The following is a 19,539-nucleotide window of genomic DNA, read 5'->3' as shown; positions in this document are numbered from 1 at the left end:
TATCTGGTTGGTTTCAATGAGATCCCTCCTCATCCTTCTAAAATCCAGCAAATACAGGCTCAGAGAATTCAAATGCTCCATATACGTTAACCCAATCATCCCTGGGATCATTCTCATAAGCCTCCTTTGGACTCTCTCCAAAGCCAATGCATTCTTCTTCAGATATGAGGCCCACAACTCCTCACACTATTCCAAATGTGGTTTCCCCAGCACCTGATAAAGCTTCAGCATTACATCCTATCTTTTATATTCTAGCCCCCTTGAAATGAATCAATGCATCTGCCTTCCTTATTGCCAACTTAACCTGCAAATTAACCTTTTAGGGATCCTGCATCAGTACTCCCAAACCCACGTGCACCTCCGGTTACTCAATTCTCTTCCCATTTAGAAAGCAGTCTACACCTTTATTCCTTCCACCGAAGTGCATGAGCGTACATTTTGTTACACTGTATTCTATTTGCCACTTCCTTGCCCACTGTGGCAACCTGTTCTAGTCCTTCTGCAGCCTCCTTGCTTCCTCAACACTATCTGCCCCATCACCTAAATTTGTATCATCCGCAAACTTGGCCACAATGCCATCAATTCCCTCCTCCATATCATTAACATAAATCTGAAAAGTAGCAGGCTCAACACCGACTCTAACAGAGCACCACCAATCACCGGCAACCAACCAGAAAAGCCTTTCTTTATTCCCACTATTTGCTTCTGCCAGTCAGCCAATCTTTCAGTTCAGTTCAGTTTAGTTCATTGTCATGTGTACTGTACAATGAAAAGCTTTTCTTGCGTCATATCCAGTCAGCAGAAAGACAAAACATGATTACAATCGAGCCATTTACAGTGTATAGAGATAAATGATAAGGGAATAACATTTAGTGCCAGGTAAAGCCAGACGAAGATCATAGTTAAAGTAAAAAATGGTGCTCTAGGTGTAGAGATTTAAGAGTGTAGAGCGATTGTAATATGTGATTGTAGGTCTGCTTCTGTGGCTAACACGCAAATAGTTGCATATGGTGGGCACTCTATCCATGCTAGAATCTTGCCTCTAATACCATGGGCTCCTATCTTGTTCAGCAACTTCACTTGTGGCACCTTATCAAAGGCCTTCCAAAGATCCAAGTAAACAACATCCACTGACTTTTCTATATCTGCCCTGTTTGTTTCCTCCTCAAAACATTCCAGTTTCATTGCTTATGCACAGACGATTCAGATTTATTTTGGTTTCAACAGCTGAGTGCCAGCTTTTCTGATCAGCTTTCTCCGAGTTAAAGGTGTAGCCATGGGCACTCACATGGGCCCCAGTTATGCTGCCGTTTAATTGGTTATGTTGAACAGTCCTTGTTCCAGGTGTACACTGGCACCACACTTGTTGGATAAAGATCAAGCTCACACAAAGTGATTAGAATCCATAGTCTTTTAGTAGCAACTCTGCAGAGGGAACTCAAAGAGCTTTCATCTCAGCATGCATACTACTAGTCTAATAGAGAGAGAGAGAGAGAGAGAGATCTCTCTAATATGCCTGTGGGCGGAGATAAATAATTAAATGCAAACACAAAACTACTGAGTACTACCAAGAATTAAATACAAATGTATACCGCTGACTATAAAAAGCATACATAGTATATGGCAATAACTGGAGGAAATTCAAACATAGCCCGGGTACTATACGGTGGGCTTACAAACACGACCAGCACGCAAACAGTATAGTCCATCCATCACCGGGGACACAATCGGTGGTGAAATAGGTGTCGGAGTTTGAAATGGCATTCCCGGTGATGACACAGGAGACTTTGGCACAGGTGGAGGCGGCCTAGCCATCGGCAAAGTAACCATATCAGAAACAGGTTGTCGTGCTGGTGCAGTCGGGCTGATGCCGCTGGATGTGGAAGGAAGTACACTTGTGCAGTCAGGATCGTACTGAGATGGTGCTGGCTCATTCACAGGCAGGATATGTTGCCTATTACGTCTGTAGGTGCCGCCATCGGCATTAACCAAGTATGAACTTGGCTCAGAGGCAGTTCCAGAAATTACGCCGAAGCAGTCTTGACCTTTGTCGGTTTGCAGACGCACCACTTGCCCCTCAGCTAATCGTGGAAGCGGTCTGCTCGTTTTGCCATACCACCCTTTCTGAATGTCACGCTTTTATTATAGCCTGGACTGGACCTCTGATGGTGAGACCACCTGTGGGATTAGTGCCTGACTCGCCACAGGCAATGTGGCTCGTGTCTGCCTTGACAACAGATGCTGAGCAGGTGAACCCAAGATAGGGTCGCGGGAAATGTTGTGTAGGTTGAGCAGGTCCAGGTACACAACTGATTTTGCTCTGTGGGATTGTTCCATTAATTGTTTGGCACTCCTGACGGCACCTTCAGGAAGCCCATTCGACTGATGATATTCAGGGCTGCTGTTGCTGTGACGAAAACCCCAGCTGGTAAATTGACTGCCATTATCAGATAACAGTTGACATGGAGCTCTGTCGTCTGTGAAATGGCGAGCCAGCTTTAGAACTACCCCATGAGAAGTGGGTGTACTAAGAAGATCGATGTCAAACCAACCAGAATACGAGTCGACAAGAACTAGATACTGCTTGCCATGCCACTCAAATATGTCAGTTGCCACTGTGTACCACGGAAGGGCAGGAACTGGGTGTGCGAGAAGTGGTTACTTTTGTTGATGTTGATATTTCCAGTAATAGGGGAGTAGCACCAAAGGGCTCAAAATGAAAGAATGTACCTTCAGAATGGAGGAGGAGGAATTTCATTAGTCAGAGGGTGGTGAATCTGTGGAATTCATTGGCACAAACAGTTATGGAGGCTAAGTCATATGCCATTTTTAAAGAAAAGATTAATAGTTTTTTAATTAGTAAGAGTGTCAATGGTTATGGGGAGAAGGCAGGAGAATGGGGTTGAGTGGATAAAATATATCAGCCATCTTTGAATGACAGAGTAGATTAATTCTTCCCGTATGTCTTATGGACATGGTCTCATGGGACATGGATATTCAGGATTCCAGAATTAGAGAGTAAAACAGAGCAAATTTAATAGGGTGCATGGCAGATGCCAGATTGTATATGCAAGATATTACCAAACTTAGTCATAGAAACATAGAGCCATATAGCACAGAAATAGGCCTTTCGGCGAACTTGCCTATGCTGAACAAGATGCTCCATCTAAGCTAATGCCATTTGCCCAAAACGCCAGCAGCACTTAATGACGGAGGAGAGCGAACGTAAGGTATTGTCAGCAGCAGTGTGGGTAACCAGGTCCTCCAAACAGACGAGGGAATAGAGGAACCAGTCATTACCACAAAACCGTCATCTAGCGAGGGTGAACCCTTGCAGGTCTTTCAAGGAGCACGCGAGAGGATGTCAGCCAGGTGCATGTCCTTGCCACGTTTGTAGGTTATAACAATGTCATACTTCTGAAGCTGTAGTAATATCTGCTGAAGATGCCCTGGAGAGGCATGTTCAAGATGCTGATCAGGGGTTGGTGGTCAGTTTCAATCGTGACCGTTTTTCCAAAGATAAAGTCATTAAACTTCTTGCATGCGAAAATGACCGAAGCACTGGCGACAGGCCTGTTGCCGTTACCATCATCTTGAAGACAGGCTGCCCCTAGACCGTACTGTGAGGCTTCACAAGTCAGTGTGACCAGTAATTTAGAATTAATGTAGGCGAGAGTCAGGGCACAAGACATCTGCTGTTTAAGAGTGTCTAACGCACTCTGCTGTTGCTCATGCCAGGCCCAAGCAGTGTCTTTGTGGGTCATCTGGCGCAGTGGGGCCGATATTTCACTGAAGTTAGGAATAAATCTCCCCAAGTAGTTTACCATGCTAAGGAATCTCTACAGGCTAAGCACGTCTATGTGTCGCACTCTGGCATCTCGTTAATATCAATGGTTCAGCTTTGAGGCCATTTTTAGTGGACACATGGCCGACATAGTTCACTTCATTTACTCTGAATTTGCACTTTTGAGGGTTTAACTTGAGGTTGATTTCTTTAGTACGGTTGATAATTGATAATATTGTCAATAGTTTTATTTGGGATTATAAAAATCACAGAATAAATAAAAAACATCTATGCAAAGCTAAGATAAATGGAGGATTAGCACTTCCAAACTTTTTATATTATTTTTGGGCTGTTCAGATTAAGAATATGAATTTCTGGTGGGTAAATATGGATCATGAACCGACATGGTTAAATATAGAAAAGGAAGACTGTCTACCTTTCAATGTAGGTTCGATAATTTTTGCACCAACGGAAGTACAAAAAAAATATTATAAAGACAACCTAATAATATATAATAATAGACGTATTTGGAAACAAATAGTTAAGACTCTACACTTGGATAATCTCTCATTTAGATTACCAATTATGAATAATCCATCGTTTAAACCTGCTATATTAGATGGGGGGTTTAAACAATGGGATGATTTAGGAATTACAAGGATAGAACACCTGTATAGAAAAGGAAAATTTCTTTTATTCCAGGAGTTACAAGATATTTATGGATTGTCTCCACAACATTTGTTTAGGTATTTACAAATTAGAGATTATATTAAATCCAATACACAAGATTATAAAAATAAAGAAGCAGGATTGTTAGACGAACTGTTTAATTTATATCCAAATACAGAAAAATTAATAGCCTATATATATAACATCATTTTGGATAAGGAGAATCCAATAACGGAAATATATCGTCAAGCATGGGAAAATGAAATGGGATTGGCTATAACAAAAGAAAACTGGGAAGAAAGTCTACAACGAATACACCGGTGTTCATTAAACGCCAGACATATACTGATACAATTTAAAGTATTATATAGGTTACATTATTCGAAAACTAAATTAAATAGTATTTTTCCGAATCTCTCCGCTATTTGTGATAAGTGCAAGAAAGCAGAGGCAAATTTAATACATAGTTTCGTTACATGTCCTAAATTGAATTATTACTGGACAGAAATTTTTAAAGTTATTTCTGAAGTCATCAAAGTTAAATTGGACCCTAACCCAAAGCTAATAATATTTGGAATTCCGGATTTACATCTATCACTTACAGTAAATCAAAGAAATTTCTTTGATTACTGTTTGATAATTGGGAAAAAAATCATATTGAAATTTTGGAAGGGAACATTATCCCCCACAACCAAAATGTGGGCAACAGAGATGATGGAGACGTTACATCTGGAAAGAATTAGATTTGTCCTATTGGACAAGTATAATTCTTTTGAACAGATATGGTCTCCATATATACAGTATTTAGAGAAGTAGCTGTTCTTGGCAACACAGCTCGGCGTGCACCCTGCGGGATTTGGTGAGAATAATTCATTTTTATATTGGAATTAACATATATGTCTTTATTGATACTATCACTTGTAGTAGTGTTATTAATAATACATATTGTGGTTACTCAATATGTAGTTTTTTTTTTTTCGTTTCTCTTTTCTTTCTTATATATAATCAAATTATTATTTAATCACTCTCTTAATGATTTATAACTGTTCTATTCTTTCTCTATCATTATTTCTAAAAAAATAGTAGATAAGTATTACTAGTGTTTTACTTAATGCAAATTGAATTAATTTGATATAAAGTTGTTTGAAGCATTGTAATTGATTACCTTTAATAAAAAAATATATTAAAAGATTGTATATGCAAGATATTACCAAACTTAGTCATAGAAACATAGAGCCATATAGCACAGAAATAGGCCTTTCGGCGAACTTGCCTATGCTGAACAAGATGCTCCATCTAAGCTAATGCCATTTGCCCAAAACGCCAGCAGCACTTAATGACGGAGGAGAGCGAACGTAAGTTATTGTCAGCAGCAGTGTGGGTAACCAGGTCCTCCAAACAGACGAGGGAATAGAGGAACCAGTCATTACCACAAAACCGTCATCTAGCGAGGGTGAACCCTTGCAGGTCTTTCGAGGAGCACGCGAGAGGATGTCAGCCAGGTGCATGTCCTTGCCACGTTTGTAGGTTATAACAATGTCATACTTCTGAAGCTGTAGTAACATCTGCTGAAGATGCCCTGGAGAGGCATGTTCAAGATGCTGATCAGGGGTTGGTGGTCAGTTTCAATCGTGACCGTTTTTCCAAAGATAAAGTCATTAAACTTCTTGCATGCGAAAATGACCGAAGCACTGGCGACAGGCCTGTTGCCGTTACCATCATCTTGAAGACAGGCTGCCCCTAGACCGTACTGTGAGGCTTCACAAGTCAGTGTGACCAGTAATTTAGAATTAATGTAGGCGAGAGTCAGGGCACAAGACATCTGCTGTTTAAGAGTGTCTAACGCACTCTGCTGTTGCTCATGCCAGGCCCAAGCAGTGTCTTTGTGGGTCATCTGGCGCAGTGGGGCCGATATTTCACTGAAGTTAGGAATAAATCTCCCCAAGTAGTTTACCATGCTAAGGAATCTCTACAGGCTAAGCACGTCTATGTGTCGCACTCTGGCATCTCGTTAATATCAATGGTTCAGCTTTGAGGCCATTTTTAGTGGACACATGGCCGACATAGTTCACTTCATTTACTCTGAATTTGCACTTTTGAGGGTTTAACTTGAGGTTGATTTCTTTAGTACGGTCCAGAACCTTTTTTAAATTTGCGTTGTGTTCTTGAATAGTTTGTCCAGCAACAAGGATATCATCAACTATGATGAAGCATGGGTAGCCTGCAAACAATTGTTCCATAGAGCATTGAAATACTTCACTAGCAGAGTTTATGCCGAATGGCATACGAAGAAATTTGTACCGTCCAAAGGGTGTGCTGAAGGGTACATAGAAACATAGAAACATAGAAATTAGGTGCAGGAGTAGGCCATTCGGCCCTTCGAGCCTGCACCGCCATTCAATATGATCATGGCTGATCATCCAACTCAGTATCCCGTACCTGCCTTCTCTCCATACCCTCTGATCCCCTTAGCCACAAGGACCACATCTAACTCCCTCTTAAATATAGCCAATGAACTGGCCTCGACTACCCTCTGTGGCAGAGAGTTCCAGAGATTCACCACTCTCTGTGTGAAAAAAGTTCTTCTCATCTCGGTTTTAAAGGATTTCCCCCTTATCCTTAAGCTGTGACCCCTTGTCCTGGACTTCCCCAACATCGGGAGCAATCTTCCTGCATCTAGCCTGTCCAACCCCTTAAGAATTTTGTAAGTTTCTATAAGATCCCCTCTCAATCTTCTAAATTCTAGAGAGTATAAACCAAGTCTATCCAGTCTTTCTTCATAAGACAGTCCTGATATCCCAGGAATCAGTCTGGTGAACCTTCTCTGCACTCCCTCTATGGCAATAATGTCCTTCCTCAGATTTGGAGACCAAAACTGTACGCAATACTCCAGGTGTGGTCTCACCAAGACCCTGTACAACTGTAGTTGTACACAACCCCCCAATGCCCAGAACCGTGACTTTCCATCCGAATAAGGGTCTCAACCTGAAACATCAAGTCAAGTCAAGTTACTTTTATTTCTATAGCACATTTAAAAACAACTCTCGTTGACCAAAGTGCTTTACATTGGTGGAGGTACTAACGTTATACAACATTGGTTCATAGATTAAGTACATACATAAATACATACATATAGGCCTCCCTCAGAGGATGTCAAGAAAGGCTTGAGAGTAAAGATGAGTTTTAAGTCTTGACTTAAAAGAGTCGATGGAGGGGGCAGTTCTGATGGGAAGAGGGATGCTGCTCCACAGTCTAGGAGCTGCAACCGCAAAGGCGCGGTCGCCTCTGAGCTTATGCCTAGACCGCGAGATGTTCAGTAACCCCAACATCACCCATTCCTTCTCTCCAGAGATGCTGCCTGTCCCGCTGAGTTACTTCAGCATTTTGTGTCTATCTTCGGTTTCAACCAGCATCTTCCCTTGAGCCATCAGGTTATTAAACACGACAACAAATAAGCTCTGAACTGCAACAGACTATTATTATTATTATTGCACTATAATTGTTTGTTTTATGAGTATGTTTGCTTGTGTGTATATATACACACTGAACTTTTTTTCCTTTCGTTTATGTACTATGTTTACATATTCTGTTGTACTGCAGCAAGTAAGAATTTCATTGTTCTCTCTGGGACATTTGACAATAAAACACTCTTGACTCTTCCTACACATCCCCCAATGCTTTCTCTGCGACAGCTATGACTGCATCGGTGCTCCCTGCTGGACCTGAGCAGAACTCAGGTTCATTAGCATCACCACAAACCTCCACTCTGCCCTCAAGTTCACCACTAACTTTCACCCTTGAAATTCATGTGGCCTTCCGTACATCGGCAAGACCAAGCATAGACTCAGCAGCTGTTTTGTCGAACAATTACACTTGTCGCACCAAGGTATACTGGATCTCCCCATTGCTAACCATTTTAACTCTGCTTCCCATTCCCGTATTGACCTTTCTGGCCCGGGCTTCTTCCATTGCCAGAGTGCGACCATACACCAACTGCAGGGATAACATTGCATTTTCAGCTTGGGTGGCTTACTATCCAATTGTGTGAACATTGAATTCTTCAATTTAGTAAACCTATAAAAACCTCTGTCCCTCACCTTTCTCCCCCACACTCCTCCCCCAGATTTCTTTCCCTGCCCCTCCCATGTGCCCCACCTGAATTTGCACCTACTTCTCCTTTCTCCCGTCCCCTCCATCCATATTCCTTCCTCTAGCCTCACAATTTGGAACTTCAAGCCTTTTGTCGTTCACCTGTTTTAATCTTTGGCCTTTGATCCAACTATCTTCTTATCAACATCCAAGCTTTTCCAAGGGAACGTGAAGTGTATTTTGGGTCAATTGATGGGGAGTCTTTTCTTTGTGATGGATTGGGCTACATCTACAACTCTCCACAGTTTTGTGCAGTCGTGGGCAGAGCTGTTCCCAAACCAAACTGTGATACATCCTGACAGTATGCTTTCTACAGTGCAAATGTAGATATTTAAATGAGCCTTTGGAGACATGCTGAATTTCCTCAGTTTCTTGAGAAAGTAGAGGTGTGGTTTAGCATCATGGCTGCCACTTCCATGTGGTATGTCCACAACAGATCATTGGTAAACTCAAAATGCTGGAGTAACTCAGTGGAACAGGCAGCATCTGTGGAGTGAAGGAATGAGTGACGTCCCGAGTTGAGACCCTTCTTCAGACTGATATTGCTTCCAAGGAACTTGAAGGTCTCAACCATTTCCACTTTGGTACCATTGATGCTGATTAAGGCATGTACTCCACCATATTTCCTGAAGTCGATAACTAGCTTTGTCTTGCTGACATTGAGAGAGTGTTTGTTATCCTGAGGGAGAGGCTGTTATCGATACTAATACTGGACAGAATTAGAAAAAAACCCGAGCACGAAAGCTGAATATTTTTATCTGCAAATGCTGCATCTTACTATAATGCTACATAAACACTTTCATTCCATTTTTGCTGTGTTAATATTCTGCACTGCATTGTCATTAACATGCAAACACGGATGACTGGGTATTTGAAAGCAACCGTTATCAGATGCAGTTTTGGACAGTCTCCTTTTTACCAGCAGGAGTGCCTTCAATACAAGTACTTGGCCAGGAACACAGGCTAAAAATAACCAACATGTCAAGTATTTTTGCTAATGGAAGAGAACGCCTACATTTTCTTATTAGTTCATTTCCTTTCAGTTAAAAATCTCCTCGACCATCAATAATTATTTCACGGCTGAATTTGTCCAATTAATTTCACAGCAAAGAAACAAAATCTGCAGTTTACATTGGAATGTATCACAGTAAGCGAAGCTAAGCTCTCTTTGTTCCAAGTAAATAAGACAATAATGCAATGTTTAAGAGGTATCAATCATAATAATAGGTACAATGTCAATAAAATAAGGCACATGTGGGAACTTTACTTTCTTATTCAATTTGAGAATGGTTAAATGAAACCTATTGCAGTAACGTCTGACTAAACTGAAGGCTTCTCCTCTGAAAAATTTGGTTTGCTTTTTAAAAAAAGGATGGAAATGTTTTCAAACTACAGCCAAAATGAACCCATAAGGTTAATCCACCCTTTATAAAGGCACAACCGCTCACATTTTTCATATTGCCATTTAACGCATGGTGTTTGTTGACCCATGTATTCGAATGAAGGAAGTCAGACTATTTAAAGCAACATTCACTCCTGTTTGTGCCATCGTGTTTGAACTCAGTCAAGACAGTTACTGTCTGAACTGCAACTTTGTGTGTGTGAGTGTGTGTGTGTATACGTGTGTAAGCTGTACAGGGTGTATGTGTGAGCTGTTCAGTGTGTGTGTGTGAGTGTGAGCTGTTCAGTGTGTGTGTGTGTGAGCTGTGCAGTGTGTGTGAGTGTGATCTGCGCAGTGTGTATGTGAGTGTGAGCTGTGCAGTATGAGCATGAGTGTGATCTGTGCAGTGTGAGTGTGAGATGTGCAGTGTGTGTGTGAGCGTGAGCTGTTCAGTATGTATGTGGGTGTGAGCTGTGCAGTGTGAGCATGTGATCTGTGCAGTGTGAGTGTGAGATGTGCAGTGTGCGTGTGTGAGCTGTGCAGTGTGCGTGTGTGAGTGTGAGCTGTGCAGTGTGTGTGTGAGTGTGAGCTGTGAAATGTGTGTGTGAGTGTGAGCTGTGCAGTGTGAGTGTGAGTGTGAGTGTGATCTGTGCAGTGTGAGTGTGAGCTGTGCAGTGTGTGTGTGAGTGCGAGCTGTACAGTGTGTGTGAGTGTGAGTTGTGCAGTGTGTGTGAGTGTGATCTGTGCTGTGTGTGTGTGAGTGTGAGATGTGCAGTGTGTGCGTGTAAGTGTGAGCTGTGCAGTGCATGTGTGAGTGCGAGCTGTGCAGTGTGTGTGAGTGTGCGCTGTGCAATGTGTGTGAGTGTGCGCTGTGCAATGTGTGTGAGTGTGATCTGTGCAGTGTGTGTGAGTGTGATCTGTGCAGTGTGTGTGAGTGTGAGCTGTGCAGTGTGTGTGAGTGTGATCTGCGCAGTGTGCAGTGTGAGCATGAATGTGAGCTGTGCAGTGTGTGTGTGAGCTGTGCAGTGTTTGTGAGAGCTGTGGCACAAACAACATCAGGAAGAAGAGGAAGGAAGTTCTCCAACGTGAGTTCAGAGAGTTAGGAAGAAGGAAGCAGGGTGGTTATCTCTGGATTGCTTCCCGTATCTTGTGCAAGTGAGGACAGGAACAGGGAGATAGGGGAGCTGAATGTGTGGCTGAGGGGCTGTTGCAGGGAGCAAGGATTTAGATTTATAGACCACTGGGATCTCTTCTGGAGTAGGGGTGACCTGTACAAAAGGGACGGGTTGCATCTTAACTGGAAGGGGACCGACATTCAGGCAGGCAGGTTTGCTAGGGCTACACGTGTGGGTTTAAACTAAATAGTGGGGGGGATGGATTGACAAATTGGGAGTATAAAGATGGAGTTGAAGGGGAAGTGAGTACAGGAAGAATTACAAAAGATTCTCGAATTAATGGGAAGGAAAGTTCAAGAAGGGATAAAAGAATAAGGTCAGGGCCAATTGCGAACGGTGTGAGGGGAGACGTGAATACGGAGGTCAAAGTGTTGTATATGAATGCGCAAAGTATAAGAAATAAAGTGGACGAGCTTGAGGCTCAGTTAGAATTTGGCAAGTATGATGTTGTGGGAATTACAGAGACATGGCTGAAAGAGGGCCAGGGAAATGAATATCCAAGGGTATTCCTCCTATCGAAAAGACAGACAGGTGGGCAGAGCGGGTGGGATAGCTCTGTTGGTGAGGAATGAAATTCAGTCCCTTGCAAGGGGTGACATTGAAACAGGAGATGTGGAGTCAGTATGGATAGAACTAAGGAATTGTAAGGGTAAAAATACCCTAATGGGACTTGTATACAGGCCCCCAAACAGTAGCCTGGACATAGGATGCAAGTTGAATCAGGAGTTAAAATTGGCATGTAGCAAAGGTAATGCTGTGGTTGTTATGGAAGATTTCAACATGCAGGTAGACTGGGAAATTCAGGTTGGTACTGGACCCCAAGAAAGGGACTTTGTAGAGTGCTTTGTGATGGAATCTTAGAGCAGTTTGTGTTGGAGCCCACCACGTAGAAGGCAATTCTGGATTTAGTGATATGTAATGAACCGGATTTGATAAAGGACCTCGAGGTTAATGAGCAATTAGGAGGCAGTGACCATAATATGGTCAGGTTTAATCTACAATTGGAGAGAGAGAAGGGTAGATCGGAGGTATCAGTATGACTGTTGAATAAAGGCGACTATGGGGCCATGAGGGAGGAGCTGGCCAAAGTTGACTGGAAAGATACCCTAGCAGGGGTGGCAGTGGAACAACAATGGCATGTATTTTTAGGAATAATACAGAAGGTGCAGGATCAGTTCATTCCTAGGAGGAAGAAAGATTCCAAGGGGAGTAAGCGGCGACCGTGGCTGACAAGGGACGTCAGGGACAATATTAAAAAAAAGAGAAAAGTACAACGTAGCAAAGATGAGCGGGAAGCAAGAGGATTGAGTAATGTTTAAAGCGCAACAGAAGATAACTAAAAAGATAATACGGGGAGAAAAGATGAGGTACGAAGGTAAGCTAGCCAAGAATATATAGCAGGACAGTAAAAGCTTCTTTAGGTATGTGAAGAGGAAAAATGTATTTAACACCAAAGTTGGACCATTGAAGACCGAAAAAGGTGAATTTATTAAGGGGATCAAGGAAATGGCAGATGAGTTGAATAGGTACTTTGGGTCCGTCTTCACTAAGGAGGGCACAAACAATCTTCCTGATATTGTAGTGGCGAAAGGATCTGGGGTGACAGAGGAACTGAAGGAATTCTATATTAGGCAGGAAATGGTGTTGGGTAGACAGATGGGACTGAAGGCTGATAAATCCCCAGAGCCTGATGGTCTGCATCCCAGGGTACTTAAGGAAGTGGCTCTAGAAATCGTGGATGCATTGGTGATAATTTTCCAATGTTCTATAGACTCAGGATCAGTACCTGTGGATTTGAGTATAGCTAATGTTATCCCACTTTTTAAGAAAGGCGGGAGAGAGAAAACAGGGAATTATAGACCAGTTAGCCTGACATCGTTGGTTGGGAAGGTGCTAGAGTCAATTATAAAAGATGAAATAGCCGCACATTTGCGATAACATAAAGCAATAACAGGATCGGTTCGAGTCAGCATGGATTTACGAAGGGGAAATCATGCTTGACTAATCTTCTGGAATTTTTTGAGTATGTAACTCGGAAAATGGACAAGGGAGAGCCAGTGGATGTAGTGTACCTGGACTTTCAGAAAGCATTTGATAAGGTCCCACATAGGAGATTAGTGGGCAAAATTAGGGCACATGCTATTGGGGGTAGAGTGCTGACATGGATAGAAAATTGGTTGGCAGACAGGAAACAAACAGAAGGGATTAATGGGTCCCTTTCAGAATGGCAGGCAGTGACTAGTGGGGTACATCAAGGCTCAATGCTGGGACCGCAGCTATTTACAATATACATCAATGATTTGGATGAAGGGATTCAAAGTAAAATTAGGAAATTTGCAGATGACACAAATCTGGGTGGCAGTGCGAACTGTGAGGAGGATGCTATGAGAATGCAGGGTGACTTGGACAGGTTGGGGGAGTGGGCAGATGCATGGCAGATTAAGTTTAATGTGGATAAATGTGAGGTTATCCACTTTGGTATAAAAAACAGGAAGGCAGATTACTATCTAAATGGCATCAAGTTGGGAAAAGGGGAAGTACAACGGGATCTGGGGGTCCTTGTTCATCAGTCTATGAAAGTAAACATGCAGGTACAGCAGGCAGTGAAGAAAGCAAATGGCAGGTTGGCCTTTATAACAAGAGGAATCGGGTATAGGAGTAAATAGGTCCATCTGCATGTGTACAGGGCCCTAGTGAGACCACAAGTGGAGTATTGTGTGCAGTATTGGTCCCCTAATTTGAGGAAGGGCATTCTTGCTATTGAGGGAGTGCAGTGTAGGTTTACAAGGTTAATTCCTGGGATGGCGGGACAGTCATATGCTGAGAGAATGGAGCGTCTGGGCTTGTAAACTCTGGAGTTTAGATGGATGAGAGGGGATCTCATATAAGATTGTTAAGGGTTTGGACATTCTAGAGGCAAGAAACATGTTCCCGATGTTGGGGGAGTCCAGAACCAGGGGCCACAGTATAAGAATAAGGGGTAAGCCAGTTAGAACGGAGATGAGGAAACACTTTTTCTCACAGAGAGTTGTGAGTCTGTGGAATTCTCTGCCTCAGTGTGTGGTGGAGGCTGGTTCTCTGGATGCTTTCAAGAGAGAGCAAGATAGGGCTCTTAAAGATAGCGGAGTCAGGGGATATGGGGAGAAGACAGGAACGGGGTACTGATTGGTGATGATCAGCCATGATCACATTGCATGGCGGTGCTGGCTCGATGGGCCGAAAGGCCTACTCCTGCACCTATTGTGTGTGTGAGCTGTGCAGTGTGTGTGTGAGTGTGAGTTGTGCAGTGTGTGTGTGTGTGTGAGCTGCGTGCTTGTGTCGTGGCAATGTGTGTGTGTGTTGTGTGTATGTATGCATGCATGACTGCGCCCCCAAAGCTGCCTTCAATAACCTGGATGAGTTAAATGATTGACAGCTGGAGGAAACATGGTGAGTTGCTCCACTTTCATATCTTTGGCTATCCGCTTGTTTACTGTTGTCTCTCTGTATCTTTCTTCACAGATTGTTCCACAAGCTGTCTCTTTTACAGTGGAAGTATCAAAGAATAAGTGGTAATCTTATAATCATGGGGGTCATGGATGAGGTGAATAGCCACATTCTTTAGCCCAGGGTATGGGAATCTATAACTAATAGGCATAGGCTTAAGCTTAGAGGGGAGAAATTCAAAAGAGAACAAAAGGAGCATATTTTTCATACAGAGGATGTTGCATTCATTGAGTAAGCATCTAGAGGAAATTCAAGTTCAAGTTCAAGTTACATTTATTGTCACATGCACCAATTTTTGACACACTAAAAATAATAAAAAGGGTGAAATGACAGACAAACTGCTGGCGAGGCTGCCGCGCGTGGCGCCACCCGATGACGTATTGGTAGAGGTGAGTACAATTATGACATTTGGAATTTAAAAGTTTATAAATACAACAAGAAAACAGGTCCTTTGGCCCACCGAGTCCACGCCAACCATTGATCACTCGTTCAAGCTTGTTCTATGTTGTCCCTCTTTCTCCTCCACTCCCTACATACTAGGGGAAATTTACTGAGGACAATTAACCTGGAGTACCCAGAGGAAACCTATATGGTCATAAGTAGAACATGCAAGCTCCATCCAGACAGCAGCCAAGGTCAATATCAAACACAGGTCTCTGGGGCCGTGAGGCAGCAGTTGCACCAGCTACACAACTGTGCATCGCTTTTGTGTGTGATTTTTAGAACGAACAAACCAACACAGAATAGATGAAAATGTGCGGAAAGGTTCCTGAACTACTTACATTCAACTTGAAGACACTTGTTTATTTTCGCTAAGTGCATTGGATGATCAAATCATGCTTGGCTCAAAATTTGCATATCAATAAACAATAGACAATAGACAATAGACAAAAGGTGCAGGAGTAAGCCATTCGGCCTCCATTCAATGTGATCATGGCTGATCATCCCCAATCAGTACCCCGTTCCTGCCTTCTCCCCATATCCCCTGACTCCGCTATTTTTAAGAGCCCTATCTAGCTCTCTCTTGAAAGCATCCAGAGAACTGGCCTCCACCGCCCTCTGAGGCAGAGAATTCCACAGAATCACAACTCCCTGTGAGAAAAAGTGTTTCCTCGTCTACGTTCTAAATGGCTTACTCCTTATTCCTTATCACTGGTGAGCAAATCTGTAGCATGAATTTGGAGGATGGATCTATCTGTATTTCCAGCATTGGCAGCACAGCGGCTGGTAGAGCTGTCGGCTCACAGTGCCTGAGACCTGGGATTGATCCTGACCTTAGGTGCTGACAATGTGGGTTTCTCCAGATGCTCCGGTTTCCACCCAACTCTCTATGACGTGCTTGTTTGTAGGTTAATTAGCTATGTGAATCACCCCTAGTGCGTAGGAAGTGGATGAGAAAGTGGGATAGTGAAGAATTAGTGTCAATGGGTGATCGATAGTCAGTGTGGACTCGGTGGTCCGAAAGGCCTACTTCCAAGTTGTATTTTTTATTCAATCAAAATGATAATGAGTTGAAATTGGTTCATGATGTGAATGCAACGAGACATTTCAAAAAAAGAGTTGTTGAACCAACCAAACCCAACAATGTTTCAGATAATTTACATGAAATGAAACATTTGCATGAATCCCACAGAAAAAAAATAATGACTTTTCCTTCTCTCTCCAGTAGTTAATACTTCTGTCTATTTTTACAATTCCATATTTTTTCTTCTTTTCTAGTTGTAGGGTCTGTGGCGTACAGAGATAAATCATCGAAAAGGACCCATCACCCCGATTCTTTAGAAGGGTCCCAGCTCTGTCTATTCCTTCCATAGACATTGCCTGACCCACTGAGTTCCTCCAGTACTTTGTGCTTTGCTTAAGACTCCAGCATGTGCAGTTCCTTATGTCTCTGACCTTTCACCCTGTTGAGTCTATGCTGGCCATCAATCATCCATTTACACTAATCCTTGTTACCACATTTTATTCTCCTACACCCAGATTCCACCTCTCAATGATGACTTGGTCTATTATATGGACATTTGAGTGGGAAACCAGGACTCAAAGAATGAAACACTTTCATTCAATCTTAGAGGGATTGTCAGGAAGGTGTCACATTACACACAGTCTCTGTAAAACAGTAACAGAAATAGCTGGAAAGACTCAGCGGGTCAGGCAGTATCAGTGGAGGGATAAGAAGAGTTGACATCTTAGGTTTGCATTCTCACTTTTTCAGTTTGGATGAAAGGTCACCAACCAAAAACATTGTTCCTGATTCTTGCTCCAACAGAGGTTTAAGTTTAAGTTTAGATTTGTTATTGTCACCTATATCGAGGTACAGTGCCAATTAAGTCAAATGATAATATACATCAATACAATCAAGACATACCCAAGTACAAGTACAATAGATAATGCAAAGGGAAAGATACAGAGTGTAGAATATAGTTCTCAGCATTGTAGTGCACTAATTTCATAGACAAAATCCAATGTCCACAATGGGGTAGAGGTAAATCGGACTATACCCCAGTTTATGGGAGGAACGTTCAGAAGTCTGATAACAGAGTGGAAGAAACTATTCTTGGGTTTGGTGATGCATGGTTTTAAGCTTTTGTATCTTCATTCAAACGGGGGCGAGGAGTGGAATGAATGAAGCGTGGGTCAAGTCTTCGATTAGGTTGGCTGCTTTTCCGAGGGGGCGTGAGGTGCAGATGGTAAATGGTGGGGAGTCTGGATTGTGTAACAGTCTGGGAAACATCCACAACTCTCTGCAATTTATTGCGCTGCTCGGCTGGCTTGGTATATCCAACATGTTCTGTTTTTATTTCAGATATCCTGCTTGTGGATTACTGCCTCTTTGTAAATATAGATGCACACAATTAGTCTAAGATTCAGTATATGAGGACATCATTAGTAAAGTTTCATACATGTCTGGATAATTAAAATTATCTTTCTTGGCAAAGCTGTCCCTCAGAGCACTGTAGTAGATAAGTGTCCTACCAGGGCTATGAGTGAGTTATGGGTCTTTCAAGCAGGTGAAAGGTGGCAATGACTCATAGCCACCAATAAAATATCCTTTGCATAATCTCTTGTGTAGAACCAAACAATAGACATGTTTCATTTATCCTTGCTGACTGTTCAGTCTGAGGGCTTGTCATGAATAGTTCCAAGTGTTTTTTTTTTTATTGCAGCAGCTCTTTGTTTAGTCCATAGATACTCTGGGATCATGAAAAGAGAAAAGAAGCGAAAATAAAGCATTAAATTAAATGACCCTCCTGTACCATAAATTTCAGGAGACGCTTCACACTGCTTCCTGCAATGTGATTCCAAGTATATGGGATGCGCTCATTTAGTAAAAAGATTACCTACTATCTGTTAAATATTTTTGCCTTTTATATGATGCAACACAGACTGTAATATTTTCAAAACATTTGAATTGATGCTTTATGAAGATTTATTGCTGTGCATTTTCTATTGAAATCACTTTTGACAGGGATTAAACTATTGCTGATGATTGACAGCAGCCCTAAGATATACAGTTGAACAGATACTGCCACTGACTTTAACTGACTAGTCTGAAGAAGGGTCTCGAACCGAAACGTCACCCATTCCTTCTCTCCAGAGATACTGCCTGTACCGCAAAGTTACTCCAGCATTTTGTCTATCTTTGGTTTAAACCAGCATCGGCAGTTCCTTGCTACACATACTGACATTACCTGGGACAGAAATGGGCATGAAAGAGGAGTGGAGTTCTTGGGCTCACCATGATCATATTGACTGGTGGAGCAGGCTTGAGAGGCTTGCTGGCATACCTCTGCTCCTACTCCTGTTTTCTTATGTTCTAAGAAGGGTAGGTAAAAGGTGAGACAAACATCATATCCTTGTCATGCACTGAACCGTGTTGCGTTAAACCTTTGCGATATGTTTTATTTGACATCCTCTGCCCCATACTTTTAGTCTATCAAAAGTTCCCAATAAGGGGTATATGACCAGTAGGAGAGGATAGCAGGTTGTTTGGAAACAGAGATCATTTACAAGGAGAATCAAGCAAGTAATAATCTTGCACTAAACATTATTCCCTTTACCATGTATCTGTACACTGTGGATGGCTCGATTGCAGCGGGACTCGGAGCTGATGCAGCGGCCCGCGGCTGGGGCTGCGGGACTCGGAGCTGAGGCTGCGGGACTCGGAGCTGAGGCTGTGGGACTCGGAGCTGTTGCAGCGGGACTCGGAGCTGATGCAGCGGGACTCGGAGCTGATGCAGCGGGACTCAGAGCTGATGCAGCGGGACTCGGAGCTGAGGCTGTGGCGGGCCGACTCGGAGCGGAGAGGAGACGGCGTTCCGGCTTTCGGCAGCAGCGACATCACCACGGAGGTCCGCTGGACTGGAGAGCGGCATCTTCGGCCTGGATCGATTGCCTCAGCGCAGAGGGAGAACAAGGAGGGAAGAGACAGAGACTAAGACTTTTGCCTCCATCACAGTGAGTTGGTGCTTGGTGAACTCACTGTGGTGGATGTTAATTTGTGTTTATTGTATGTTTTGTTATTTATTGTTACTGTCTATGACTGCAAGCAACGTAATTTCGTTCAGACCGAAAGGTCTGAATGACAATAAAGGAATCAAATCAAATCAAAATCAAATTATAATCATGTATAGTATTTCTGCTGACTGGTTAGCATGCAGAAAGTGCTTTTCACTGTACCTTGCTACACATGACAAAGAACTAATCTAGCATGGACAAGGTGGGGCATGCTGTAAATCTCTGTGACCCTATGACTATTTAACACTAGCTTCCATCAATAACATTATTTTAATCCTCATTACTGGTACTTTCCTAGTAAATATCTTCTGTCCTTCATATCCTTCATTGTGTCTGGTGTCCAGTAATGGGAACATTGATATTGTAGATAAGGGAGC

Source organism: Amblyraja radiata, chromosome 9 (assembly GCF_010909765.2).
Source record: "Amblyraja radiata isolate CabotCenter1 chromosome 9, sAmbRad1.1.pri, whole genome shotgun sequence".
In the NCBI taxonomy this organism is placed as follows: Eukaryota; Metazoa; Chordata; class Chondrichthyes; order Rajiformes; family Rajidae; genus Amblyraja; species Amblyraja radiata.
The sequence above is the reverse complement of the archived record's forward strand: the minus strand, read 5'-3'. Positions refer to the sequence as shown.